Below are 13,021 nucleotides of genomic sequence, written 5' to 3'. Positions count from 1 at the left end.
CATCTTCATTCCCCTCTTATTTTTGTTCTTTTTGAGGACCTCAGGGAATGTCACATTGCAGCTTTAAAAATAAGCCATAGATATTGTATTGCCAGCTCCGTTGCTGCCAGCATTCATGTAGCCGGATCATGTTTCTGTGGTAACAACACAATATCTTCCTATGTATGTGTGTAGCTGAGAGAGAGAGAGAGAGGAGGGGGGGAGGGGCAGCCTACACTTGTTCAGCACCGTAAGGTGACAAATTGCCCAAAGTGCAGTACGTCCGTGCCATACAGCAGTACCGCTCGCACCTGTTTTTTTTTTTTTTTTTTTTTTTGTAGGAGACAAGTCCGCTATTTATTATACCTGTGCCACAGTCTATACGTGAGAAAATTCAGGAGGCTCATCACGCGTTCAGTTACCAGAATTGGCATGGTCATCGGCTTCAAACGCATTCGTATGTTAGTTTATTAAATAAAACAATAAAAAGAGCATTATTGGTAGCATTTTTAATATGGAATATATAATTGTCACGAAAATAAAAGATAAATGTTACTATTCGTCGAAAAATCACCGTCTCCTCGCGGACCATGTGTTTGACAGTAGCTCAGGGCCGGGGAGCATCAGCTGAGGCAGCCATTTTGAATGGACGACAGAGCAAGCTCTACCATACTTAGAGCGCAACTGCTCTCCCTGACCCCTCCTACGGCCAGCAACCTTCACAGAGGTAAGTTCTGATCACAGCACTGCCTGTGATCAGTGAAATCAGTATTGCATTAGTCACTAAGGTTTAATGGGAGCGCCCTTAATGAGGCCTCTCCATCAGTGCCCGGTCGTTGGTAGATGTCAGCCGATGTCGCCAACATGAACGAACCCTCCATCGACTACCCAGACCCCGTGGATGACTGACCATCCTAAACAGTTGGGAGAAGGGTTCGCTTTCAGTTCCTGTCAGGATCAGAAAACGAAGATCTCGAGGCTTCCAGTCACAAACAACCCAAGGTCACAGTGGGTAACACCATACACCTCAGTCCCACAGTCACACAAACACGTTCCCAACCTCTCCTTGCATAACTCCACATTCAAGTAAAGAATAGCGCCAGAGTTTTCATTAATGCCTCCAAAATTAAAGACGCCAAAATATAACTACTTGTGATCCGAAAATCAAAGGATCGGGGAAGATCTTTCCCTTAAATCAAAGAGAATGTGACTTAAAAAAAAACAAAAAAACTACTTCTTGATAAGAAGTCCGCCTCCTTCCCCCCATTCCACCCCGAACTCTCCCTAATCACTCAAGCAAGCTTGGAGGCCTGTGGGGTTTAGGGAGTGGGGGGTTGAAAAATAAGTGAAATAAGGGCGTTAAAAAATCTAAGAAAATTTACCTTAATATTTCAAATTTCCCTAACCTATCCTAGCCCCTAGACCCCTCCTGTTTGGACGTTAATGTAACCTAGCATAACCTAACCTAGCTGGTGGGGTTGCGCCCCCCCCTCCCTGGATCCCCCACCGGTAGGATGTTAACCTAACCTAGCATAACCTAACCTAATCTAACCTGACCTGACCTAGCATAACCTAATATACCTAATCTCACCTAACCTAGCATAACCTAACCTAACAAGGGACCTTAAAAATGATACCATTGTCTTACAGGTATGGTGTGGAGATTCTCAGGGCGATGGAGGTGGATACAGTTTGTCAGCTCCCTTAATAAACACATGGAACCTCTTCCTTATGTCTGTATATGTCTGGACCTATGCCTTGGCAAATCATACTTCATGGGAGCAGAGTTTTCATTTGGACCTTACTTCCATTAATCATCTGATTCCCAAATCTCACTCTAAAGTCACCATCCAGCTTGACCTAGATGGCACCTTGAAGACTCAGGATGGGAAAAATTCGCTGCATCTCTCTCGGCCACACCTCCATACAAGAGAGAGAGAAGTCATGAAACCTCTTAAAAGAATGAAAAACAAGGCAACCAGGCCAGATAAGATCCCGGTGGAGGCTTGGAGGGCTCTGGGATATGAAGGAGTAGATTTACTGTGGAAGTTGATGTGCAAGATACAGGAGCAGGAAGATATTCCAGATGAGTAGAGGGAGAGTGTGTTGGTACCTATTTTCAAGAAGAAAGGAGATGTTCAAGAGTGTGGAAACTACCGTGGAATTAAATTACTATCACATACGATGAAGATCTGGGAAAGGATAATGGACAAGAGACTAAGGTTGTAGGTTGAGGTTTCCATTGCCCGGAAAAGGAACAACAAGCCCAGTATTTATATTGAGGCAAATGGCTGAAAAGTACAGAGAAAAACAGAAGGAACTACATATGGTTTTCATAGATTTGGAGAAGGCCCATGACAGAATACTGAGGCAAGAGCTGTGGAGATGCCTGAGAAAAAGGAAGGCACTGGAAAAATAGTAAGACGGGGGAAGGAAATGTATAGGAGTGTCAAGATGTGTGAAGAGTGGAATAGGCACAACAGACAGCTTTGGAGTGGTGGAGCAGCATCAGGGTTTTGCGTTGAGTCCCTTCCTCTTCAACATTGTGATGTATGTGCTGACTGAGGATGTATGAGTGGGAACACTGTGGGACATGATATAAGCAGATGATGATGTTTTAGTGGGTGAATCGAAAGAAGGGATAGACTGGATAAGTGGAAGTTAGCATTGGAGAATAGATGGGTGAAGATAAGTAGAACAAAGACAGAATATATGAAGTGTACAGAGGAGGAGGAGAATAGAAGTGAAAGCATCAAGCTGGATGGAGTGGAGCTAAAGAGAGTGGATGCCTTCAAGTATCTGGGATAAGGAAGTAATTAGAGGGATCCAAGTGAGATGGAGGAGCTGGAGGGATGTATCAGGGGTATTGTATGAGAGGAAAATGCCAGTGAAGTTAAAGGAAAGGTTTACAAAACTGGTGAGACCAGCAATGACATATGCGAAGAAAGTGAGGAGAGGATGGAAGTGGCAGAAATGAGGATGTTGTGTTGGTTGTGTGGTGTGATGAGGGAGAACAGAATCAGCAATACAAGGATCAGAGGAGAGATTTTGAAGAAAACACAGGAAGCAAGGCTTATATGGTATGGGCCTGTAATGAGAAGGAATGGAGCAAGTGATCAGAGGAAAGTCCTGGGTACGAAAGTGCAAGGAAGGAGGAGAGGAAGACCCAAGATTAGTTGGAAAAATTGCATACAAGATGATATGAGAGAGAAGGGACTAGATATCAAGATAGCAGATGACAGAGGAAATTGGAGGCAGCTCATCAAAAACAGCGACCCCACATAGAGATGGGCTAATAAGCTGACGATGAGGAGGCGGCAGCTCCATCGATCAGTCCCCTGTCATGTATTATAATTCATTGCTCATCCATACCAAAGCTTGGGTAGCTTGAAACTGGTTGAACAAGGTTTGTTATCTGTGAGCAAATGTGACATGACCTCATTCACTGTCTGGGCCAAAGAGAAATGGCAAAGAGTAACAGGGATTTGAATTGAAGAGGCACATCCCTGAGCCCTTTCATCACCTGTGAGCATAGCTGAGGAAGTGGCTTCAGGTGAGAAAGGCTCAAGGAAGTCCCTCACCTGGCCAGTTAGATCAATGAAAGGAGGAATGCCCACCTGCTCAAGGGAAAAATTGTCTTCCGCCTCATCCTCTTGACTCCATACAGGAGGACATGAGGGGCTAGACTCAGGAGTTGTAGGGGCACTACCAATCCCTTCAGCTGTGCTGCTGCTCACTGGGAACTTAATTTGTGTTGTACAAGGCCTGTTTGGCACAGTATATATTACTAAAGTAGTGGTATCCATGGAGGATGAATGCTTGTAACGTGATATACAGCTCTGTAAATGAACTAAACGAACACCAGATACTGACAAAAGTTAGAGAGAGAGCTACTGAAAAGTAGCTGAGAAACGTGTCTTGTTTGCTGCACAAGAAAAAAAGTGAATGATGAATGGATATTATGGCAACCTACCTGTGGCTGGTTTTGCAGTCACAAAGGTGAGATCAGTTCGTGGGTAAAGGAAAATGAAAGGGGTAACATGTTTCTTTTATTCTCAGATTGTGTAGCTGTGATATGTGTGTAAAGTTTGCTGTGTGAATGAGGATTTAGCAATAATTTATAATTATGGGTATTTGTATGGGTATTAACAAGAAGTTTCCTCATCACACCTAAATGTAGAAGCAATGTTAGATTCAGTACAAACTAATTACTATGTCAGTATTTGGAGCTTTCAAAGGAGAAACTGACTTGTGATCAATATAAATTTTTCTGACAATCATCACCTCTCAGTGTTGCATTGATTTCTGGGTAGGAGTTGCAATTGAGATATCTACCATATTGTGTATAGCATTTACATTTATCTTTTTGGATCTATGAACTTTTTTTGTTGTGACCTGTTTTGACTGTAGGATTTTGGTGCTGATAAGAAACAATGATGTGAAACTAATTAATTTTATTAATATTACAGTTGAAACTTGAGTCTGTGTATGTGGGTACACTATTATTGGAGTGGACACACACCAAAGCCTAACCTGCAAAGCACCATTAATAGGAAATGAAAGGTTGGAAAAAAAAAAAAAAAAAAACTGGAGAATATTCACAACAATGGCAACTGACTGCTACACTTTGTTAACAATCTCTGGTTTAACCACCCATAGGGTGTAAATACTCTTGTCTGGAATAGCTGGATACCCAAGGATGCTATTACTATCAGAATTAGACAATTTTTTTTCATGATATTGTGTTAAGACAAGGTTCCCTAACCTTTATACTTTTTTTACAATATTTAGTACTGTAAGTACTTTAAATATTATCATGTATGCCAAAAAATTCATTATTCACAACCATATTACTGGTTCTTGTATATTCATCCACCTTACAGCACAATCATAGTTATAATCTCAGGTACAACTGAAATTAGTACCAGTTGTAAACTGGTGTAATGTTAAAGAATGCACCTTCATACAAGTAAACAGCAAGAAAATTTATTGTACATAATACATATAAACAGATACAAATATATAAAATTTATACAAAGTAGGCATCAGCCTGCCACTGTCAGGATGAACCCATTGTGATCCCATGGAACCCTATGGTGGTGGTCTGGCAGTCACCTGGCTTGTCTGGAGGTGGGTGGAGGCAGGGCAGTCCTGTTCCTGCTGGTGGGGCAGGGGTTGGCCCTGTCCTGAATTGCTCTGTTGCTGCGTAGGACAGGAGGTAGTGCACCACGGGTCAACAGCTATGTCAACTGCAGTGGTTGCACTGCCAGACTCTGAAGTCGTCCCTCAGGTTCTCTCTGGTGTTATATCCCTGCCTGAAGTGCTGCAGCATTACCAGTGTCTACCCTGGGTTGCTGCTGGGCGCTGTTAAGGTCCTGCAGGATGCCCAGGATAGTCATGGTTAGAGAGATGTCCCATGGGTGGTCATACTGCAGGACTTGCAGCACCATCCTAGAGTTGGTTTCAGAGACCATGCCGTAAATTTTTTCTGGGGGGGAATAACTGTAGCAATTGAATGAAGTGGGATCATACTGAAGATGGCTGCTGATGTGGCTGGGGGTGATGGGGAGTGGGAGCCATCATTGAATAATTCTGGTGATAGTTGTGTGTCCTTTCCATCTGCAGGAAGAGGGATGCTGCCAGTGAGGAGCGTGTGGACTTGGATGAAAGGCCAGGGACTTATAATGAGACCATGTGGGAGATGCTCAGCAAGGATGGTATAGGCAAGTGTGGTCTGGTGGGCTGAGGTACAAGTATGGATTGACCTTGGATGTTATGGGACAGCAGGGCCCTCATCAAAAGTAGCTGCCTGGCTCCAGGGTGCCAGTGAGGTGTTTATTCACTCATTCCTGAGTGGGTGGGAGGATGGCAGGCTCCTAATGTGGTGGTGTTGGCACAGCATCTCTCTCTGTGGTGAATTGGGGTGGGGTGGTGTATGCTGGCATCTGCATGGATAGAGGTGATGGGTGAGGATTTCATATACCTGCAGTGAAATCCTCAGGGCATCATTTTGGATGATGTACAGTTTGGCTAGGGTGGATGGTGCTGCTGAACTGTGTATGGTGCTACCATACACCAATTTGGCCCTGATGGTGGCGATGTAGTACTGAAGGAGGAGGTCACTGCTTGGTCCCCACCATATACCTGCGATCTTTTTCATCACATTCAACCTATTGTTGCAGGAAGTGCGGAGGTACTCCACGTGCCTGGACCAGGACAATTGGGGGCCATCCAGCTGCAGTCCCAGGAGAGTGTGTGGTGGTGGTGATGGTGTAGGAGATGCCTTTCCACACATGATTGAGGGTGGTGCTGGTGAAGATTTTAGGACGAAACACATGGTAACCCAGGTGGGCACCCAGTCACCCAGGATTGTCGCTGCTTCTTGGAGGAGCACCTGTGCCTCTGCTGATGTTGGTGCCCTGCTGACGATGGTAATGTCTCATCAGCAGAGATGAGATGGTGTGAGTGGGTAGGCAAGGAGAGGTCAGAAAGGAGGACATTGAAGAGTAGGATGGAGCCTTGTGGGACACCTCTTAATATGGGATGTGGAGTGGAGATGGAGGCACCTATAGCCACCTGAAAGGAGTGGCCCATAAGGAAGTCATGGAGCCAAGTTAGAGTGGGTCCCTGGATGCCCATTCCTGCCAGCTTATAGAGAATACCCTCATGAGGTGCTTGGGGAAAGGGGCTAGCAGAGGAAGGTGGTCAATAGCAGATGATGACTTCCCATTTATGGGGCAGTAGTAATGGTCATGGTGGTGAAGAGAATGTCACTGAGGAATAGATACAGTCAGTGTCATACAAGACATGAGCATCACATTACACAAAATGGCAACTTGCTTCTTCTTGGTCTCAAGAAATCTGCTGGGAGAAAATGACTATATGACAATTTAGGTTAGCCCCTCATATGTTTTTAAAAGCATAGAATAATGGATTCATTGTTTGATATATTGACATAAAGGGAGAGTTACCTTTTGTGATCACTCCTTGCTTTGGCTAACAAAACTGCTTTGTTTCTTAAAGTAATCTGTTGAGTTGATGTGCAATGCCTGGAAAATATACAAGCTCTGGTTACATAGTACAACTGCTAGTTTCACTAGAATGTTGAAACAAATAGAAAAAATAAGCTGTTTAACTATTGCCAGTAAAAAGACTGACTATGTTGGTAAATAAATGGAGTGATGAGGGATGAGGATGTACCTCACTATAACCATGGTGGTGGTGGGCCACCCCAAAAAGCTTGACAACACCCCATACATGGTATTAAGAGACAATTGAAGGTATATCTCCAGCTTACAGCAAAACAACTAAAGAAACAAATATTTTGGGGTGCCCCACGTGAGGCACATCTTTGCATCCTTCATTGCAGTATTTCTTCACCAATGCATCCATGGTCTTTTCACTGGCAAAAGTTATATTTCTCATTTTCTCTATTTCACCATTTTAGTGAAACTAACACTCTATTATGTAATCATGGCCTCTATATTTTCCAGGCATCACACATCACCTCAGTCGAATATTGTTTAAAACAAACACAGCCATTTTGTTAGCTGAAGCAAGGAATGGTCATAGAAGATAATTCTCCCTTAGGTCAAACACTGAATCTGTTATTCTGTGCTTTCAAAAACATAATGAGCTAACCTAAGTTGCCATATAGTAATCTTTTTCCTGCAGTTTTTGAGACTGCAGGAGGAAGTTGTCAGTTTGCCAGTTACCAAAAGGGTGAGAATCAGAAGAGGATTTGGTGGGTAGTGGGCATACATGATGGATGACCAAATGTGGGTGGGAGGTGGGGAGGCTGGAACTCATCACAAGTGCAGCAGGAGATGGTGGTGGAGGATGAGGAGGAACACCAGGAGTAGAGTCAGCCACCATGAGCAGCTCCTGCAAGACACCATATTTGTTAGAGATGACAACCAAAATGTATGGTGAGGCAGTAATATTATGTAAAAAAATTGTTAAATAAATACATTTAAGTTCTGTATTCCAAAGTTTCATTTTCATTTGTATTAAGCGAAGAAAAACTTGGTTATAATAAAGGTCTAATTTTGTTGTGAGGAATCGTATGCTTTTTTTTGTATACTTCAGGTATAGGATTAGATACCATGCTTTGATATGTCATAAAAGAAGCTTTAAGAAACATTTTGGAGGGCAAGAAGCTGAGATTGCAAGATGCCATGTACATCTCTATCAATAAGTATATGTTGGTGCATCACATAACATCCTTAACATCAAGACAGTGACATAGATGAAAATGGGACTATCTAGATTCTACAAGTGTGCATTGCAGGTATGTGTGTAGTGCTAAGGGAGTAAAACACAGTAACAACAATGGCAGAAAAGGGAACAGAAAAGTCATTTGGTCTAAAAGCAGGCAGACATGTGGAAGGGCTGGACATAACATAATAAGGAGTGCCTGGGAGGATATGAGGGAGATGACTGAGTCACCTATTGATATCTGGAAGGGGTACCTTCTGTGTCAGACATAAAGCTCCTGGGGCCTTGCCAATGGTATGGCAGTGCACAGACTTGTAGCTGTGGTGCCCCCAGGAATGTCTTTAGTGTTAAAAGAAGGTAGCCAACAATGGCTTACCATGTCACCACAATAGTTAAGCTTGCCTCCACAGGTAGAGGTGGAACTTGTGGAGAGCAAAAACTATGGCAAGAGCTTTAATCTCCAACTGACCATAGTTCCATTCTGCTGGAGAGTGTGTGGGAGCAGCAAAACACATATGGCATTCTACTTGTGCAATTAAATGGTACAATACTGCACCAGTGCCATTTGCACTAGTGGCTGCATGGAATCAAAATGTACAAGGGCATCTGAATGCTGCAATGTAGCAAAAGCACCTTCCTGCTCTTTACATCAATGAATCCCTTACACTCATGCCGTGCTCTCTTTAAGAGAGTCAACAACTCTAGCATACAAAGGAAGGGATAATCGACATTAAATTTAGTGTTAAAATCTGAAATACTTTATAATGAGGAAGTACTTGATTTCTTAGATAAATTTCTTGTCCTGAGAAACAAGACCAGCGCCTAGTCCTAGTCTGTAAAATGTTTATAAGTTCACTTGCATTATAATATATGTGAAAAGCTCATCCACTATTATCTCTTATTACTCTGTATACAGTCGCTTCTGCTTATATTTCTACTTCTTACTACTATTAAAAATATTTTGCTACTGCTACTACAACTACTACTACTATTGCTACTTCTGCTGCTCTTATTAGCCGACATTGTTAAAAGAAAGAAAAAATAAGAATGGGCTGGTTAGCAACAAGCGCGTAACGAGCAAACACCTACAGAAGATAATATAATAGGTTGTGACGCTCGAACCACCGTCTCCTAATTACATCCCATTCTCGTCGCCAATGATGTAGTCACAGTATTACTGACAGCTACTTAAGGTTACTCCTAAGTGCACATTGACTACAAAGAAGGTATATATATTTGCCCTAAAGAATGATGGTTGTGTAGTGTTGTAACCCATGCTGTAGCTGACAACATGCCGACAGCCGTACACGGAGACAACCCAACTCCACAAAGACTGCAATGTAGGGAAAAGCAGGCAACCACTATGTAGACAAAATGAATATAGTTCAAATCCGAAAATGAATAACTACATTCAGAAACTAAGGCAACTCCTTATAGATCAGCATAACTCTGAAGACGCCCCCCCCCCAGACCGACAACAGAGAAGCGACCGCCCTGATTGCTCTTCCAACACACCTTACGTGCATGCCCGACCGAGCTAGCTGACGCATGTGTGACCATGTTAACGGAGCAACTTCGCTACTCTAAACCTGTGTCTATGGGAGCGCCAGTAATATTTTGTAATATGTTTTACATGTTGGGTAGATTAACATGTTCAGACGAAAAAATGTCCTAGGTAAATTTCCGCATATTTCTTTGGTGGCTGGTTTTTCAATAATTTGGCTTTCCCACACACACCCACACCACACACGAGAGAGAGAGAGAGAGAGAGAGAGAGAGAGAGAGAGAGAGAGAGAGAGAGAGAGAGAGAGAGAGAGAGAGAGAGAGAGAGAGAGAGAGAGAGAGAGATTTCTTAAGGTTTTAGAGACGATTACAGGCGATAATGGGTGGAAGCATTATAAGAACTACCGCAAAAGTTAACTGGAAGATAGAAAAAAAATAAAATAAAAAAAACTTATGCTAAATACCAAATGATGAGGGACCACGCTCCGGAACTTCGGACTGCTTGGAAGTGTTATACAACTTCCTTACCAGAAGAAAGGAAGCTTACTTCAGGAAAACGTGAATGCATTTTTTTTTTTTTGTCAAACAAATCTTGCTAGTGCCAAGCGACCCGTTTCTTCCTTCTGTACAGCGGCACTTAGTCCTTCAACCTCTACGTGCCTGCTGGTGTTCATGTCCTTGTTGTTGCGATCCACAAAACTAATAGTGTGATTAACAGCTAGAGGGAAACTAGGCTCCCAATGTTCTTTTAAACAACCAAAGTGTTACCTCATCATTTTGGTGACGAAATGATTTCCGACCGATTATGCTTGTTAACTGTGTAGGATTTGCAAGTTGGATTAAATATAATGAAATCTGGGTCAACTTCACATGCCGAGGGTGTCATGCAAGTCTCCAGCTGGTCGGTACAATGCTTGGAAAGACGATGTCAGTGAAACTTGCCAGTCGTTAAAAACCGTTTAGTAATTACACAGGATACGACGTTACCTTTTCATCGATTGCAGGCATTCGGCAGGAATGAGAAAATAAAGGTAACAAGATGCTAACAGTTGAAATTGTATACCGACGCTGCCAAAGAATGCATAATGACATAACCAGCAGCAGCGCTGCTTCATCACAAACAATTCCTCCCATAATCACCTGTTAGTCTTCGAATGATGCTTATGAATATTCCCTAAATGCTACTTTTAAATATTCTGACGTCGTCTTATTTTCATGATGTTATGTACTGCTTTGTTCGACTATGAAGAGCTGGTAGCAACCAGTGAAACTGACAGGGATGGGTAGTTTTATCATCCCGTGCCAGGATAACACTTAAACACTACACACAAGACTTACCTGTTTGGGGCTCCATCTGCTTCTGGCGTTTCCTGGTTTCACTTTTACTTGCGTAGTGTTTCTTTATTCTGAAAGCTATTATGTTCCTGCCTGGAAGGAGTCCGTCAGCACAAGTTGCCCACTGCACCACTGGATAGCTGCCGTTATCTGGGAAACTCTAATAAAATTTCAATGCAAATATTATTTATGCCAATAATTAGATTTCTTTTACCTTCAGACTCTATGAATCTCTTAACACATGTTAAAAATGAGATTTCAATACATGGTAAAATGATATACCTTTACGAATAAAATGTAAATCAAACTTACCCAGACAAGTAACCTGACATACTACTCACCTCACAGCACCTCACGTCTGACTGCCGCCGCGCACGCGCACCTTGTCCCAGCCAACTGCCACGTCGAATATGCTTTGCTTTGCGAGACCTCCATTATTATTAGCTCCTCCTATCTAAATAATCCACAATATGGTTATCGAGGAATGTTTATCATATTAACAACGGACTGACTGACTGACAAATAGATGATTATAGTAAATTATTGTTATACCAGAGAAACGAGTTTTATATTTCCTTACTATTCTTCAATTTATCGAGAGAATTTTCCAGCAGATTAGTAGTAGGTGATAGTTGCCCTATTTGTAGGTGGTATATATATATATATATATATATATATATATATATATATATATATATATATATATATATATATATATATATATATATATATATATATATATATATATATATATACAGAGAGAGAGAGAGAGAGAGAGAGAGAGAGAGAGAGAGAGAGAGAGAGAGAGAGAGATTCAACTAACGAATATCTGGTCAACCTTATGTTTTCCATTGATTTGGAAGATGAATTGATCGTTTGTACCTTTCAGTTTGTATTAAAAAAAAAAAACCTTGACCTTGGCATACTCCATCTAAACACTGGAACTGTGTAATTCTCAAAATATAATTGAGTATTTAATTCTGATATTATTTACTACCTCCTTATTGTTTTGGGTTATATTTCCACCTGGAATTCGTCATCATCTAAATCTGTATCTTCTAAATGCTTGCTGGATTTGTTATTGACCAGTCAGCAATAGTTTAGATATCAGGTGGTTACAAAATTATTCAGACTGTAACACACGCAATCTGCTGAAAGCATGGTATATGTACAGTATGAAGTTTGACAGAAATGGAGGTGACATTTGGGAAACATGAAATGCAGTATAAGTCAGTATTCAACCTGATGGCAATGTATATATAGATCATATATTGGCTAATCAGGGTGAAGCTTGCTTCCCAAGTTTTCACGACTCAGTGTTTAACATGTATTATGGATTTATCTCAACTGGTGACCGTACTTATAACTTTCGCGGCAAGGAACACACACTTTTGACTCGTGAGCCTGCTCATTCAAAGCATGCATTCTCTTTCTCCTCACACACACACACACACACACACACACACACACAAACACACACACAGTGGAAAATCCAACACAGAAATGACATAAGCAGAGCTATCCTATTAAATTTTGCTATAATCTATCAGTGCCAAGAATACACTAATTGTGAAAGATTCTAGAAAAACTAAATTTTAACTGGTTTCTTAGTTTATTGGCATGAAAAAGCACACACTTTGATACAAGATCAAAATAATGAGGGGATTCAATGAATCCAGTCCATCCTGCAGCTACCAAGGTCCAAATCTTTTCATAATCTTATACAACAATGGACCTTAATAGCAAGGAAGAAATATTAAATACCTAGTACTTTTCTTTAATACAGAGAACGTCACCTGAAAATCGCATAACTTGAAGGCAAAGACTGTAAACACAGGCGTCGCATCCATATTTATTAGAGTAAAACAAATGTGACGGTAATTTTAATGTTAAATTGTATTTTCAAACCTTTCATAGTAAAAATTGGACCATAAATTTGATTAGAGTGGTGAGGCAAGGCTCGCCGCGGCTCACCTTGTCACCTGCG

General features: G+C 41.6%; 2 long non-coding RNA genes across 4 annotated transcripts; one reads left to right on the top strand and one right to left on the bottom strand.

The window, feature by feature from the left end:
* The first annotated feature begins 202 nt into the window (after positions 1–202).
* LOC135101889 (uncharacterized) lies at positions 203–7,963 on the top strand. 2 transcript variants are annotated; one of them, XR_010269429.1, is made up of 3 exons: positions 203–706; positions 806–4,542; positions 5,605–7,963. It is a non-coding gene; the product is annotated as an uncharacterized LOC135101889 (long non-coding RNA). The 2 variants fall into 2 exon arrangements; XR_010269428.1 differs by lacking the exon at positions 806–4,542.
* Positions 7,725–11,483, bottom strand: LOC135101891 (uncharacterized). Of its 2 annotated transcripts, none has more exons than XR_010269430.1 (3): positions 11,376–11,483; positions 11,038–11,194; positions 7,725–7,863 (listed from the first exon to the last, which is right to left on the bottom strand). It is a non-coding gene; the product is annotated as an uncharacterized LOC135101891 (long non-coding RNA). The 2 variants fall into 2 exon arrangements; XR_010269431.1 differs by having other exon boundaries at positions 11,347–11,390.
* Positions 11,484–13,021: the final 1,538 nt, after the last annotated feature.

The sequence above is a fragment of the Scylla paramamosain genome, chromosome 7 (assembly GCF_035594125.1).
Source record: "Scylla paramamosain isolate STU-SP2022 chromosome 7, ASM3559412v1, whole genome shotgun sequence".
In the NCBI taxonomy this organism is placed as follows: Eukaryota; Metazoa; Arthropoda; class Malacostraca; order Decapoda; family Portunidae; genus Scylla; species Scylla paramamosain.
Note: the sequence above shows the minus strand (reverse complement) of the source record. Positions and strands in the feature narration are given on the sequence as shown.